Raw genomic sequence first — 13124 nt, 5'->3', positions numbered from 1 at the left:
AAAGTTTATTTGATTCACAGGTCTGAGTGTCAGAAAACCCAGAAACTTGAGAGTGTGTTGGTAAGGGCCTTCATGTTGCATTGTAATATGGTGGAAAGACAAGACAAGATATATAAAATACAGCAAAATAAAGATTGATCCCACTCATTATTTTAGGAGGAGCATACTCTGTGACTATTAAGTCATTCCCACGATGACAGTATTTATCTATTCATGACCACTCAGTCCTCACAAACTAGCCACCTCTTACAAACTGCACCACTCAACACTGTCTCGATGGCAAATAAATTTCAGCATAAATGTATTTTTTTTTTTTCCGGTACCGGGAATTGAACTCACTACCTTGCGCTTGCCAGGCAGGCGCTGTGCCACTGAGCTAAATCCCCAGCCCCTTTCAGCATAAATATTGAAGGGGACATTCTAACTGTTGTAAAGTGTACATATAAATATCTCCTTATACTGGAGCACCTTGAAGATCTATGTTGAGCAAAATGTAAATGAGTATTGATATTTAACTTAATCCACTACTGCATGTGTCATTCTAACACCGTCCTCTTCCTTAATTCTAACTTCCCACTTCTTCAGTGAGAAACTGGGATGCTACAACCCCTCAACAATATCACGTCGTCTCTCTGGTGTGAGAAATAAAAAGTATAAGAACTAAAATGTATAATAGGTACCGTGAAATACAAAGAGATTGTTCAAAAGGAAAGGGAAACTAGGGATGGGTAAGAGGGAAAGGAAGCAAGGGAAAAATGAGAAAAGAAGGGTAAAAGGGAAACAAAGCCTTGTAATTAAGGATGGGAAGAGGGGCAGGAGGGGAATGGGAAAAATAAAAGGAGAAATCAAGATATATCATATATAGGTGAAAATTCTCTGTGATGAATAAGATCATTGTGTATATATGGATTGTACCAATAAACTTAATAAAAATATACCCATGGACTCAATTGTTTTGCACATATAGAAGAGTGTCAAATTATTATCTCATCCTCATAGGAACAATTTTATCAACTAGACTATAATGATTATATGTAATTCCCTTTGCCATTTGTGCTACAAACACTTATTTTCAAACTTAAGTGACTACTTTTGCCCTATTCCCTTCAATTTGATGATTTGGTCACATTCTAGCTTCAATTCTCAGAGCCTCAAATCTATTAAAGGATTGTTGAATTTTTTTTTTTTTTTTTAACCGGGAATTGAACTCACGACCTCACTCTTGTCAGGCAGGTGCTATGCTACTGAGGTGTATACCTGGTCCCCCTTGGATGCTTGCATACTTAAATATTTTACTTTCTGTGCCACATATTTGTCTTGTTTTGACAAGTACACAAAGTCTTACACTCAAAAAATACAATATAATTCATCTCTCTAAATAAGCTTCATGCATTCCACCCATTAGTTCTCCAATCAATGACACTCCTAGTTCTTTTCCTCTCTATGATTGGCCTTTTACAGAAAGTTATATTTTTGTCATCCACTCTACAACATAGCCTTTGTAGATCACCTGTACTCACTTACTCATAAAGATTCATCCAAATTTTAGTGGCTTGGCTGTTCACTTCTCATTGCTGAATAATATCCAACTGTGTGTTACTGGGATGTAGCATAGTTCCTTAAAACATATATTTTGCCAGAGTATTCTGTAATGGTCAGTTAAATTAATAGTGCTGCATAATTCAGCTATTCCCTTACCAATGTTTCGTCTTCTTAATCAATTATTGACAAAGGTTGTTGAATATACTGCATATAATAGTGAATATCTTTATTTCTACATTAATTCCATTAGCTTGAATATATTTTGATGCTCTGTTTTTAGGTCCATAAGTATTCAGGACTGTTACATCATCATGAAGAATGAAGCACTATTTTTCTTATATTTTGTCTCTTTTCTGTACATATTTACCATACATAATGAGTACATTCATCCTGGGGAATTGGTACAACTACTGCACACCACATCTTCACCCTGTTTTACTTCCTCTTCACCCTACCTTCGCCTTTCCCTCCATCTCACGTTCCCTTCCCATCCCCAAAAGCTCTACATCCCTGTTTCCTGTAATGAATCTTTCATTTTTCTGTTTCAGTTATTTGTACTTTGGTTTCCTCCCTTAAGAAAACCCATGCCCTGTTTCCCTGCCTGGGTCTGATTTATTTTATTAGCATTATGTTCTGAAAGCACATCTATTTTTCTACAAGTGGCTCACATTCACTCTTCTTTGTGGTCGAGTAGTACTACACCGTGTATATAGATGCACATTTTCTTCTCTAACCATTCTTCTGTTGAGGGGAATAGAGGTCATTTTCAAGATTTACCTAGAATGAGTTATGCTGCCATGAGCATTGATGTGCATGTATCCGTGTGTGTGTGTGTGTGTGTTAACTCTTTAAGGGAGACACACAGAACAGAAATAGCCGAGGCCAGCGGAATTTCTACTTTTAGGCTCTTGAGGAATCTCCGTACTGATTCCCACAGTGCTGTACTGGTTAATATCCCCACAGATGATATAGAAGTGTTCTCCTTTTCTCACCTCTTTGCCAGCTTTTGTTGTTATTTGAATTCTTGATGATAGTCATTCTTTTTGGAGTAAGACAAAATTTCAGTATTCTTTTCATTTGCATTTCTCCAATGGCCAAAGATGATGAATATTTTTTTTTCATTTACTTATTGGACATTTGTACTTCATTTTTAGAGACACATTTTGTTTTGGCTGAGTAAGTTTTTGAGTTCTTTACATATTCTATATATTAGTTCTCAGTCAAAAGAGTAGGTAGGAACTCTTTCCTATTCTGTAAGTTTTCTTTTATTTTAGTTGATTCTTTCCTTTGCTGTGTTCACTCTGCTGATGGTCTTTAACACATTTTGAAAGTAATTTTTTCTTGATATATGAGTTTTCTTTTAATGTTTAGATCAGTACACTCGATTCTTGTCTGCATAATGTCTAGTTCTTCCTTGTTCCATGTTAAGTAAGATTTTGCCCTCAGCTTCCTAGATTTTCCCATAGGTCCTAGTTTTCTCCATATAAGGTGAACACTTATGTATTTTTGCTGCTACTTAATTTGTTTAATATTTTCTAACCTTCCAACTTACACACTGTCTTAATTTTGAAAATTCCTTGGTCATTATTATTTCAAATATTTCCTTGTAGTATTTCAAATGTACATGTTGTACACCATTTGAAATTGTCATATTTTTATGGAATATTCTATTTTGCTTATTTTCTGTACTTTTGTGTGTGTGTGTGTGTGTGTGTGTTACCAGGGATCGAACTGACTGCCTTGCACTTGCCAGGCAGGCGCTTATGCCACTGAGCTATATCCCCAGCCCTCTGTTCTTATTTTTTGTTTTTTTAGTTTGAGAAGTTTCTATTGATCTATGCAAGCTCATTGAATCCACGTTTGACCATATTTGGAGTATTGATAAATCTATTAAAAATTTCTCTGTGTTTTAAAAAATATTTGTAATGTCTATGATATTCTTTGGATTATTTTTCTTTTTCTATTTTTCTCCTGACATTAGACGTCCAATGCATACTATTTCTACTTTAGCCCTCAGCATATTAATAACAGTTATTTTAAGTTTCTTAACTAGTAAAGGCAACATCTGCTTCATATCCAAGCTTGCAAGAAATTTTGAAATCCCGGAGCTGCTCTCTAGCCTCTGCATGTGGACCCTCTCTGTGGAAAGGAGAAAGCTAGTACTGGTTTGTCAAACTCTTGCACACAGAACCACCCTGTTCACACACAAAAAAGCCTTTGTGTCTGCTAATGTGCTTATCTCTTTGATTTAGCCCATCAGGCAAATCTTCCTTTTGATTAACACAAAATAAAATGTTTATTACACTAATATGATCCAGGAATATAAAGGATTGACAGACATGATTGGGGCAACAGGCAATTCAGTACATTGAAAGTCCAGTTCCGGAACAAAGGCCAGCTGACTGGAAACCCAGGGGAGCACAGGGTATACATAAAGCCAGAACCGGACTACTGGAGAAATCTGCTTTGCTTGAGGAGACAATCTGCTTTTGTGTCTGCACGTTTGTTTGTTCTACTCAGGCTTTTAATTGATTGGATGAGCTTCGTTCTTTATGGAGGGTAATTTTGTTGACTCAAAATCTATAAATTTTAATTGTAGCCTTATTCAAAAACCTCCTCCAATTTGAAGCATAATATAAACCATAATGTAAGTGTGAATCTTAGTTATATTTGCCAGATCTCTGACAATACTGTGTAACAGTCACTGGTGTAACATTTCTTTAAATTAAATCAAACTGGGAGTTAGTCCTGAATATCAAAGTGGGGCATTTTCGATTTCTGCTTACCACGTATTTTGAAGTACTTTTCTGTTAAATCTAACATACTTGTTATTTTTATTTAATTTACATTATCTGCTTTTCTCTTTATTTTTTATATTTCTTAATTTGGTCTGATCATTTTTTAACTGTAAATCAGAAGGAACATAGTAGACTTTGAATTCGGTTTTCTTTATCACAAATATGTCTGCTTCGCTCTACGATAAAATTGAATTTCTGGATACCATCTTAAATTTACACATACTAAGAGTCATTTTTTTCCCTGTTTTAAATAGTTTATTTAATCCAAAAATATAGTTCTAATCGTACAACATGACCATAAATGATAATCATGAAATGATAACCATGCTCTTAAATTCTAGGCCTTAAATGATTACCGTCAGATGTTTATTAAGTCTCTTCTAACATCTATGACGCTCAGCTCCATGCTGTATTTTCTATTGCTCAGCTCCTTTAGCCTAACAAGTGCTTGCTTTCTGATGGGACCCTTAAATCTACTTTCCACACATAAAATCCAGAGTTATTATAAATGTAAAGAAACTCACGCACAAATTGTAGAAGGCCCCTGCCATAGGTGGCTTCTTCCTTCACAGGCATCCTTGTTTAGTTTTCAGTGTCTCTGGTAGCCCTCAATTTTCAATACATAAAACCTAAAATAATACAATAGCTTCTTGCTACATGAATGCTGTCCCATCTATACCTCATCTATAGGAGACATTTGTCACATAAAAACATTATGAGAATGAATTTCACCCAGGCAGATGTCCTTCCTTTTTCAGAGGTTAGAGTCACTCAGATTTTTATATGATTTCTTTCTTTTAAATATTTCAAGTGTTTTCTTTCCAGTAACTTTCTATGACCTCCATCTACTATTTAAGTGTAATTATATTTTACTGTCTTGAATTTGCTTTTTGTCCAGAGATTATTATTTCTCTTTAAAATGAATTTTTTGATAAGCATTAAAAGTAAAATAGATTGGAGTAATCAAATGAGAACTATTGACAATTTATTGACAAGTATAACAAATATTTAGATGTACAATAATAATTTTATAATTTTTCTCAAAATTACTATAAAAATTATACAAGTAATTTTCATATGCATATAAATATGAATGTGTAAAAATAACCATAAGCAACCACTCTCACATATTTTTATGAGAAAAGGAACTTTGTACAACTGCATGTTAAGAAAGTATCATGTACTCTTTAGGTTCCATTATTCAAAATATGTAAGTACAATGAGTTATTGCTTAGTCATGCAATAGTAAACTATTCAAATTATTTTTCCTTTATGACTTAATAGAATTTCTCTTGTACTAATAAAGAATTCTTCAATGACTGTTAACACTCACTGATATTTAAAACATAGCACTACTCTTCATACTGACTTTGTTTTCTCCCTTTTAGGGTCGTATATTACTCATGACACTTACACATTTTAAAAACAAAATTTTTAAAAACTAATTGTAGGGCTATGTTGAACAAATTCTAATGGAACTGAAAATACTTTAGATTTGTAGTCAGATAAATATATTACAATTCTGTCTGTATTAGGTGACAGTTTAAGGCTGGGCAAACCAAAAAATTAACTGGAAGAATGTGTCTAAGGTCATAATGACCTTGACAGAGCTAGATGGCTGAGCTAAATATTTTCCTAAAATGGAGGGCATGTGTTCAGAACGTAGAACAATAGTGATTTCAAACTTAAAATAGAACTGCAGGTCAATCAGAAAAGTGCTATCTTCAATTCCTCGTTTAAGTCTGGCCCTGTGTGAAGGACCAGCCAGAAAATACTCTTTTCAGTTCTTCATTTATATAGAGCAGGAAGCCAAGCCAGTCTTCTCACAGGACAGTTTAAATCTAGCATGACTTGAAGTGAGTTTTTGATAGGATAAATGTCCCAGTACCTTCTTGCATAGGGGGAAGCCAACTCGGCAATTTGGAGTATGAAACGCCTGCTTTTCCCATATCCTGGGGCTGCTGTGAATCTTTTCACTAGCCAGCTCTCACTCATAAGGTCTTATCTCTTTTCTGTTTTCAATAACTATACTTTTACAGCATTTCTTTGGGTCTTGTTCAATTCTTTGTTCTGAACACCGTGAATTTGGCAAGAATCCTTACAGGAGACTCCATCCAGGAACAGTAAAACCTATCTGTGTGTCTTTGACACTCTTGCAATATATTATGGTCTCATGTTGGCCATTTAAAAAGTACAGTGTAGCCTATAAGTTGGTTTACTTGTGATATTTTCTTCACAATCATAACTTAATATTCTGATTTGAATATGAAGATTATTTTGAATACTTTAGGACATGTGTAGGATATCAGATTGTATACAAACCTGTGGGTGAAAAATGACAATGCAAAATCAGTAGACTGGTATGAAAAAAATTCTAAAACTATCTGAAAGCATACTGGGCTTTGCAAGTTTTATAGTATGGCTCATTTAGAAATGCCTATATTTAAATCAAGAAATGGTTAGCTGGAAAATTTAGAAATTCTTCCAATGGGGGTAAAAAAAAGTAGGCTTTTCCGCCTAAACAAATATTTTTAAATTTTGAATTGTTACAATGCAGTAATTAGATTATAATCACACAAATGTGCAATGGTGCTTTTGTGTTTTATAATCAATAAGGATATATATGGTAAATTTCACTCCTAGACCCAAACTTTCCCAGCACATGTAAATGTGTGAAATAATTTGTATAAGTGGCATATTAAATTTGGCCTAAATTACAATGTTGAAAATACTGATTTGATTAGGTGAAGTTGTCGTTATATCCTCCGAGATTTACCGTGCCTCACAGTTCACTACAGACACTGCCTAATCTTTCTTAGGTGAATGCAAGTCTGGAAAAATAAATGGAGACTTTAATTTGATGATCTTATAAAAAAATGTAGACAGGCTTGGGCTTTTTACAATGAGAAAATTAAATTACATTTTTCAGGTTAGTGGATATTTAATTTTATGGAATTTTATAAGTTTGGAAGGATTCAGAATATAACAAAATAAAAACCTCAGGGAAATACATTATGTTTTAGTCAATACTTTTTGTTTTCAGTATTGGGAATTGAATCCAGAATCTTAAGAAAGGTAGGCAAACTCTTCACCACTGCTCACAACCTCAATCCATTTTGTAAAGTTTTATTAAAGACCAAGTTTTCATGAATTTCTTAAACTGATCCCCAAATTGCGATCCTCCTGCCTCATCCTTCCTAGTACATATTAATAGGCACACCCCACCACACCTGGCTCAAGAATACATTTTTATAAATATGTGGAGGATAATTTCAGTTTGAAGCTGTGAAATATTGAAATATGTTCATTTTTAATTCTATGAAGAAAAAAGTATATTTTGTAGTTGAATATAAAATACTAGCTGGATCTCTATTATTTCTTATTTTGTTCCCATCTTTATTTTCTGTACGTTCATCCTTCTAGGGCAGATGACAGTGATCATGATAAACACAGTTTCTGCCAGTTAAATGAAGAGGTGTACTCCTTGATCTCGTGATATACACAGGAAATTTAAAGAAAGGTTAATTTCTAATTTTTCCCCTAGCATTTCATATCTAGTTGTATAACAAAGCTCTTATTTGGAGTCTGGAATTTTGGCTGCAATGTCTATGATTTTATCCACTTTATTATTCTTCCTAACAGTTAATGGGCCTTTCATAGAAAAGAAACTCTGAAAATGTACAAGTGGATAAGCATGAAGAGACAAGGAGCTTAATGCTGAAATGGCCACGATGCAGGTGCTGAAGAATATCTGCATTCCTGCTTCGTTAGGCTTCAAGGGACTTCGTAGGAGCTGAAGTAATCAAAGGAAAATAAAGGCTATTATTTGATGCTTTCTATGGATACAATTAGCCCCCAGTTGTTAGCCCCATTTGTATAGAGAGATATATGGACAGTGTTTAAACATGGTGTGCACCCATGTTAAGATGAAAAGACAATCACAGTTGGCATAATGAAGAAAGAAAAAGAAAGTGAGGATATATCATTCTTACCCAGCTGAAGGATTCAGAAGATACTTTTCGGTAGAGGTGTATGGAAGAGTTAATGGTGATATATGAGGATAGCTACAAAGCAGTTCATGGAAAGAAAAAAATAAATTTTTATCAAAATCCAATTACCCATCTGTTTCATACCAGCTCAGTACAGGAAGCCTACCTCAGAGTAGTTTAAGTGTTCCTACTTTCTCAATCTTTTTTAAAAAGTAGAACAACTTATTTCATGCTCAGCTTGTTCAGTTTTCAGCACTCATTGCTACTAGAGTGGAAGCTTCTTTCAGTTCATTTGTAGGAATAATAATCATGCAGAGAAACCACCTTCTCCTGAGAAAGTACGCTGTAGAGATTTGAATATATAATTCATTTTTTAAGAACATATCACTGTGCCCTTAATTAAAATAAACATTTAATTAGGAATATTTAGAGGCATCTACTCTTAAAACTCGAAAAAGTTATGTTCCTATATCTTTGGCCTTAATCTTTGATTTAGTGGAATGAAATACTTAATATCCCATATAGCTCAACATATCCTTCATAAAATGAAGCCACTCTAAAATATCTCTTAAATAATAAAGGTAAAGTATTTTCAGTGTAGCAAAGCAGTTTGCTTTACTGATAGGGACTATTCTTATAAAAATTTTAAAAGTGAGAAATGAAAGAGTATGCATGCATATGTTTCTAATGATGATAATATAAAAGAGTTATTTTCAAGGCTTTCTGAAAAGAAAAGCTTAATACTAGACTATAAGCCAAAAAAAGGAGACCAATTGATTTTTAAGACCTCTGTCAGGTTACCATGTATATTATAAAAGCAAGATTGATTAGCATTTTATGGTAAAGAGTATCATTCTTATAATACTTCAAAATTTTCAAATCCGATGTCAAAAAGTATTTACAGTACTACTCAAAGTAATATGGAAAGAGATAGTATTTCTCCATTTTACAGATCAGGAAAAAAAAAGAAAAAATGAGTTTAAATCGCTCACACAAAGTCACATAAGCCATTGAACAGCAGCAATAATGATAAAACAATAAACAGCGCACATATGTCTAATGCAAAATGTGATAGTACACAGTAGTGATGAAAGAATATTTATATTTTTAAAAATTATTGCAGTAAGACACAGTGCCATTAATTTGCCTCAAAATACTACCTCTCAATTTTAACAGAATTCTCATATAATTTTTGATAGTCTGTAAAGTAGTTCTGGTTGTCCTCTTTCTTGATTGTAGTTGGGAGTTGTGATCAAAAATATGGTGAATGTTATTGTCACGTGCCATCGACGAAAAGCTGGGGTTGTAAAACCATTTGGTGTGTCTTGGCCCATTTTTTCACCAGGTCTGCTACCAAGGCACTGTGGGTCTTCCCCCAAAATCAAACTGAAAACAAAAGGTAAGTGTTTTGCATGATTTCTGAAACTGAGACAGACATGACAGCATAACTAAAGACCCTCTTGAAAAAGAACTCCTAGAACTGTTTTACAAAGTAGCAAGAACAGGGGCTGGGGACTTAGCTCAGCGGCACAGCGCCTGCCTGGCAAGTGCGAGGTAGTGAGTTTGATTCCTGGTTCCAGAGAAAAATAAAACAAAACAAACAAACAAACAAAAAAAATAGCAAGAACAGTAGAAGTCTGTGTGAAGTTAGGTATATATTACGAGAGATTAATGGCTATTTGTCCTTTACTGTAATAAAATTCTAAATTTAAACACATACTGTGTTTTTATCACACTTAGTATTTTACTTGTTTTCTCCTCCATGAAATAAATTCCTACCACTACCATTATATCTCCTTTTGACTTCAAAGTGAGGGAGGGAAAGGATAAATTAAACAACAAAAAATGCAGGGCTTTACTTTTGACTGAGCTCTTCAAATATAAGACTAGTATATTAAACAAGTATTGTGAACAAATATATCTCAAATATTGCAGTAGCAACTAAGCACCAAAACAACAAAAAATTCACTTTAAATATGGCTTTTTGAATGAATCCATATATATTTCAACAGATAGCCACAGCCTGTGCCTATAGCAGGTCAAAATTTGTTTAAATCAAGACTAAAAATTGGGCGAACATGTCCAGAAGCTGTCAGAACTATTTCTAAGCACTTTGGAAACTAGTCGACTATTTACCTTAATTCCACATAGCTGTTTTACTGACACAACCATAAACAGCCAAGTTGGAATATTTATAGCAACAAAACATCTCTATATTGGCTAACTTCTTCCAGAGATTGTATTTCATACATTCTTTTTCACTTTCTCAAAAGAATCGTTCATTGGATGGCTATCCTTGTTACATGTATACAACAGCATTAATGCTTCTCTGGATGAGAGGAAAATGAAAAATTTGTCAGAGTTGATCAATTTATAGTACTTTTTGCCATGTAATATTCTATATTTGAAACAATATTTAGAAAATTATCCTAGGAGGTTGCTCAGATTAGAAGATGTAAGAACAATATGTAATGTAACAATCACTGTTAATTGATATCATTTTGTTCTAAAACCCTATATCATTTTTATCATTTTTGCTTTGTTTTTTGTCCATTGTTCATATTTTGCTAGTGTTCTATTTAATATTATTATCTTTAAAATAAAAAAAATTAAAAGCAAGTTAGGAGAAATTTTTTCTGAAGGCATACCTATAGACAGTCATCGAAATTATGTTAGAATTTTATTGAAAACAAATTGGTAATTCTATTAATAATAACTTCAAAGCAATAAAGTAAACATTTATTATGATAATAACATTAAGTAGGGAAAGTGTGTGGAAATAAATATGCAGAAGTATATTCTGTTTTTTCTTTTTTTAAAAGAGAAGAAAAAATAAAAATAGTAATAAAACAATGTTTCAAAATAGGCTAGTAGGACAGTTACAATAATTAATACCTTGTATATTGTTGTCTTTGTAGTAGTTATCTCCTAGTTGCTTACATTATTAGATATAGGTGTGCAAGATTGGTCAAAAAATTAATCAATAGTTTCTTCTCTTTCCCTTCATTCTTTCCCCTTTCCTCCATCACAATTTGTCTTTTCTTTTGAGCAGTTTCTTCCCAATTCACCATATCTATTGTACATTTTGGACCTTATTTACTCATTCAATTTCTCATACTGGTGAGACAATATGGTGTTTATACATATTGACTGAATTTATTTCAATTATCAGTATGGTCTCAAGTTGCATCCAATTACTTGTGAAAGTCTCTAGTTTATCCTGCTTTATGGCTGAATAATCCTCTATTATATTTTTAAAAAATCTTTTTTATCCATTCCTTGGTTCATAGGCATTTGGGTTGTTTTTAAGAATTTGCTATTACAAATTGTGCACCTACAAACATGGGTGCATATATATTTTGGTGGTATGATATTTTTAATTTCTTCAAGGAAGATACTCATAAGGGGAATAGCTGGGTCAAATGGGGCCTCCAATTTTATTTTTTTGAGGAATACTCACAACGATTTCCACATTGGCTATAACAGTCTACATTTCCAACAAAACTGGAGAAGGGTTCTTTCCCACAGTCCCTCCAGCATTTGTTGTTGGTGGATTTCTGGATGATAGCCATTCTTTCTGGGTTGAGATGAAATTTCAGTGTTGCTTTAATTTGCATCTCTTGAATGATCAATGATGTTGAACATCTTTTCATGTATTTATTTTGCATTTGTATTTCTTCATCTGAGAAGTGTGAATTCATCTCAGATGCCCATTTTAGAATGGGAAAAAATTATAGACAGTGCTCCTCAAAGGACTTATGTCTAGAACATATAAAGAACTGAAAAAAATCAGATGCCCCAAATTCAAAAATGCATAAATATATTCTGCCATAAGAATATAATATTGAATAAAACTTCATATAAGTCCCTTTAAATCTCAGCATTCTGTAGATTTTAAAACTTACCCATAGATTAAACAAATGTTTAAAAAGAAAGTCCCTGGCCCTTTAATGTTTGGGTTAATAACTTCCCACAGGCTTCATTAAAATTCCAAACTTAACTTAATATAAAACATTAGAAACTTCCAAAACTCAGATTTGAAGGGTCAAGAAGGAGGCTTTTGGGTAATCATAAACATACAGGAACTAAAATAGAAAAACTCTCCATATGTAAACTGGAAACCGCTTTTCAGTTCAAAGATAGAAAATGAAGCCCACTGGCCCTTTAAATTCTTCATTTGCTTTTGTTGTATACTTTTGACAAAACATATATATATATATATATATAATATATATATATATATATATTAGTTTAAGCTCTGTATTATTGTTGCTTCTTTATGGACCTATTATTTTGTTCTCTACTGCACTTTTGGTAGATAAGGAGGTAAATATTTCTTTGGGGAATTGAAACATATACTGAACCAAAAATAATAATATTTCAGAACTCTATTTCAGGGAAAATTATCATGATAAAAGCTTCTTTCTACTCCACATTGACCCATGTGCCTTAACCTTTCTGAAATAATTTATAGCCTACAATACCACAATAATTCTGCATTGTACATGGCTAGTTTCTCAATTAGCGAGGTCACAGTAAATCAAAACAAAATGGCTGAGGTCATTGTTTTGTTTCTGTGGAACCCTTAAATCTATTCATCAGTCATATTGGTAACCTTACCTTAGGAAATGATCTTGTAAATATTTGTTTTCTTAAATTTAAAGAGTCAAGTAAGTGAGGGTAAATACAAATGTGGAAATAGATCATCAGCCCTTCATCAAAAAGAAAATTTGAAAGAGACCAAAATAAAATACACAATATTGCTTCAATTAAGTAATATCCAAAGGATTCCACA

Source organism: Chinchilla lanigera, unplaced genomic scaffold (genome assembly GCF_000276665.1).
Source record: "Chinchilla lanigera isolate Chin_1 unplaced genomic scaffold, ChiLan1.0 scaffold00025, whole genome shotgun sequence".
Lineage (NCBI taxonomy): Eukaryota > Metazoa > Chordata > Mammalia > Rodentia > Chinchillidae > Chinchilla > Chinchilla lanigera.
The sequence above is the reverse complement of the archived record's forward strand: the minus strand, read 5'-3'. Positions refer to the sequence as shown.